Here is a 5,056-nt window from a genome sequence, read left to right on the forward strand (position 1 = left end):
ATCTTTCCCTCAGAAACCAAACAGAAACCACTCCAGCTCTCTTCTGTCTATTCTTCTAAGCCTTCCTCGAGTGGATCAGACACGGGTGAGATATTCCTATCCTTGTGGGGACATTTGGTCCTCACCAAGATAAAAACATGCCCACACACACACACACACACACACACACACACACACACACACACACACTGTACACAACTGCCTGTTACACCTGTTACACCACTTCACCTGTTACACCTGTCCTCCTGTTACACTCCTTCACCTGTTACACCTGTCCTCCTGTTACACCACTTCACCTGTTACACCTGTCCTCCTGTTACACCACTTCACCTGTTACACCTGTCCTCCTGTTACACTCCTTCACCTGTTACACCTGTCCTCCTGTTACACCACTTCACCTGTTACACCTGTCCTCCTGTTACACTCCTTCACCTGTTACACCACTTCACCTGTTACACCTGTTACACCACTTCACCTGTTACACCTGTCCTCCTGTTACACTCCTTCACCTGTTACACCTGTTACACTCCTTCACCTGTTACACCTGTCCTCCTGTTACACCACTTCACCTGTTACACCTGTCCTCCTGTTACACCTGTTACACCACTTCACCTGTTACACCTGTCCTCCTGTTACACCACTTCACCTGTTACACCTGTCCTCCTGTTACACCTGTTACACCACTTCACCTGTTACACCTGTCCTCCTGTTACCTGTCCACAGGCTGCTCCACAAATGGAAGTGCATCACAGGAAGCTCAGCCGTCTTTAAGGGGCTCTTATGTTCCCTGTATAATAATGTGAACAGAAACTGGCTCCTTTCAGACTGCAGTCTGGTTTATCTGTAAAACACACAGTTCATGAAAGTTCAACTCAGATTCAATTACACACGAGTCTTACGGAGTATTATTGATTATTGTTCATTCTCCTGGACTACAGTGTAACGTGTGTAAGGAAAATACACAATCCAGCACAACACAATAAACACAGTAAACACAACAAACACAACAAACACAGTAAACACAATAAACACAGTAAACACAATAAACACAACAAACACAGTAAACACAGTAAACACAGTAAACACAACAAACACAACAAACACAGTAAACACAGTAAACACAACAAACACAGTAAACACAACAAACACAGTAAACACAGTAAACACAACAAACACAGTGAACACAGTAAACACAGTAAACACAACAAACACAGTAAACACAACAAACACAGTAAACACAGTGAACACAGTAAACACACTAAACACAGTAAACACAACAAACACAGTAAACACAGTGAACACAGTAAACACAACAAACACAGTAAACACAATAAACACAGTAAACACAGTGAACACAGTAAACACAGTAAACACAACAAACACAGTAAACACAACAAACACAGTAAACACAGTGAACACAGTAAACACAACAAACACAGTAAACACAGTGAACACAGTAAACACAGTAAACACAGTAAACACAGTAAACACAACAAACACAACAAACACAGTAAACACAACAAACACAGTAAACACAACAAACACAGTAAACACAACAAACACAGTAAACACAGTAAACACAGTAAACACAACAAACACAGTAAACACAACAAACACAGTAAACACAACAAACACAGTAAACACAGTGAACACAGTAAACACAACAAACACAGTAAACACAACAAACACAGTAAACACAACAAACACAACAAACACAGTAAACACAATAAACACAACAAACACAGTAAACACAACAAACACAGTAAACACAACAAACACAGTAAACACAGTAAACACAACAAACACAGTGAACACAGTAAACACAACAAACACAGTAAACACAACAAACACAGTAAACACAGTGAACACAGTAAACACACTAAACACAGTAAACACAACAAACACAGTAAACACAGTGAACACAGTAAACACAACAAACACAGTAAACACAACAAACACAGTAAACACAGTAAACACAGTAAACACAACAAACACAGTAAACACAACAAACACAGTAAACACAATAAACACAGTAAACACAGTGAACACAGTAAACACAGTAAACACAATAAACACAGTAAACACAACAAACACAGTAAACACAATAAACACAGTAAACACAGTAAACACAACAAACACAATAAACACAGTAAACACAATAAACACAGTAAACACAATAAACACAGTAAACACAGTAAACACAACAAACACAATAAACACAGTAAACACACTAAACACAGTAAACACTCTACAGGACAACAGTGTGAGTGAGAGAGTGATGGACAAGAATAAAATGTGTGTATTATAGTCTGTATGTCACAAAGTTTAAATCTGTAGACTGTTTTCAGGTATTTTAGTGTATTTAACTGAATGCCTGTAGTGTTTATATGAATTCAGGTGGATATATAAACGGTGCAAGAGTTAATTAAACACCGGAGATTTCACTCTGCATCATACCGCTTTCTCCAAAAACAGCAATCCACCAGGCTTTTCTCTCTCTCCACTGTGCTGGTGCTTTCTTTCTCCTTCTTAACCCTGTCTCGCTTCACTGCTTCTCCCCCGAGGAGCTCGAGTCTGAGCCGAACATACACACTCATATACACACTCCTATACTCACTCATACACACACACACACACACACACACACACACACACACACACACCATACTGCAGCATTTCAGTGTTTAACCCTGAATCACCTCTGCTCTTACAAACACACCACACTGAAGATTTCAGTCATTATTTACTGACTCATTAACATAATCTCGGGTCATCGAAATGAATTTTACTTCAAATTTACATAATATTTACATATTCAAAAAGCAAAAGGTCCTCGTTTGAATATATGGAATATATACATAAAGTGTCATGGTCTACTTTTATTTGTCTTTATTTGTGTGTGTGTGTATATGGAGTCCAACACATACGTGATGTTATATTCTGTGTAGTGAGTGTATGTAGTACAACACTGTACTTTCTGATAAAACTTGTATTTATGCTAATATTCCCTCATTAATATTCATATAAATTTGTATATGAAGCCTTTACAGTAAATAAAATTTGGCTGATTTTAAATGGACTTTCACAGCTCCAGTGTATTTTCACTGCACACTTCATATTTTAAATCTTTTTTATCCACAGCACGTGTGTAAGTGTGGAGGGAGAAAGTATTGGCGCCCGCAGAGACAGGAAGCTTAATAGAAAACAAGAAGTGTGAGGAAGAGAGAGAGCGGAGGAGGAGGTGTAAAGAAGAGACGAGGAATACGAGACGGTGAGGATGGAGGACTCTGAGCTGTAAGAGGTCTCACACACACACGCACGCACACACACACACACACACACACGGAATGACAGATGATTTAATGTTGGTTTTGAGTGTGTGTGTGTCAGCGTCTCTGTTTCTCTTGCAGTTCGTTAGTGAGAGACACATTGTTCCTGATGGGTTCCTTGTCCTTCTGCACTTCCCACTCAGCACTCACTCATTCATCATCCTGTATGACTCTGTCACCCTCTGTGTGTATGTGTGTGTGTGTGTGTGTGTGTGTGTGTGTGTGTGTGTTCCTCTACAGTCTCTCATACTGTCCACATCTGTCCTTCTAGTAGACACATAAACTCCTGTTTGAAAAGAAAGTTTAAATCTAGAACCCTTCCTCATTCATAAAGGCTTCATGTAGAACCCTGTAACAGAGTGTTTCCTCAAACCAGACAATCTGATCATCGTCTGAGTCCCAGAGAAACATCAGCATCTGCAGTTTTCCACAATAACACACACAACAGATTGTCACTAGGATAGCGCTCGGCATGGCGGACGTAACCCGCTGCTTTCCTGTTTATATTTTAACTGTTATTTTTAACTATTATTATTTAGTTATTATTTGTATTTTATTTTCTACTGCAGTGTTTGTGAGAATGAGAAAATGTAAATTATAAATATGTTTCTAAGGTGTGCATCATCATTGTTATTAATCTGTATAACCCACGTGCATTGTAAAAATGTAGAACCTTTAAGGGTTCTTCTGTGTTCTTCTGTGGGAACTGTTCTGTGTTCTGACGCTCTGGACCAGATGAGCACCACTCCTGAGCTGCCGGTGATCCAGACCTCCCCCCCTTCACTCTGGACCTGTCCACCGGCAATGCTTCATACTGCCACGAAAACGCTTCAGCTGTTTTCCATGGACTACACCAACACACATTGTGCTCACACACACGCACACTACAGTGTAAACCCATATGAGGATGGGTTCCTCTCACCATCTCAGGGAGTTTTTCCTTGCCACCGTCGCCCTGCTTGCTCATCAGAGACGTCACACACACACACTTCACTTTACTTTTGTTTGTGTAAAGCTGCTTTGAGACAATGACCTTTGTAAAAAAGCGCTATACAAATAAAAATGAATTGAATTGAATTCTGTGTAGAACCATACAAAAGAAACCCTTTTGGAAGCTAAGAATCATTTGTGCTGTAAAGTGACCTTGGGTTTGTGAAAGGAGCTATATAAATAAAATTTTCACTTCTTCATCATCATCATCATCATCATCATCTGCTTCTTCTTATTCTTCTTATAATAAAACATAAACTTCTGAAAGCAGAATTAATCTCAGGAAAGCGGAAATGTTTATGTAATTAAATTTCCTGTGTTAAAGAGGATGATGTGACAGTGTACACAGAGAATTTCACAGATCACGATTGTTTCATAAATAAAATATTTACTGTTTCTCACCCTGTTTGTTTCCTAAAGGCCTCACAGCACAAAGAGCACCGCTAAATGGTAAAGTGAGCACCACTTTAAACTCTCTCTCTCTCTCGCTCTCTCTCTCTCTCTCTCTCTCTCTCTCTCTCTTTCCAGTTAAGATGATGTAAACTGCACCATGTTTTCAGGAAACTGAGCTCTGATGTATATATGTGTGCAGGAGAATCCACATTCACTACGTGGCTAATTATCACTTGTACAAATATAAATATCAGAGTATTTTAGTGAATGATATTTTGTGGTGTAGATTAATGATGCTAATCGTTCGTCTCCGCTGCCCCTGAGAGCACACAGACAGCTACGTC

The sequence above is a fragment of the Pangasianodon hypophthalmus genome, chromosome 2 (genome assembly GCF_027358585.1).
Source record: "Pangasianodon hypophthalmus isolate fPanHyp1 chromosome 2, fPanHyp1.pri, whole genome shotgun sequence".
NCBI lineage: Eukaryota > Metazoa > Chordata > Actinopteri > Siluriformes > Pangasiidae > Pangasianodon > Pangasianodon hypophthalmus.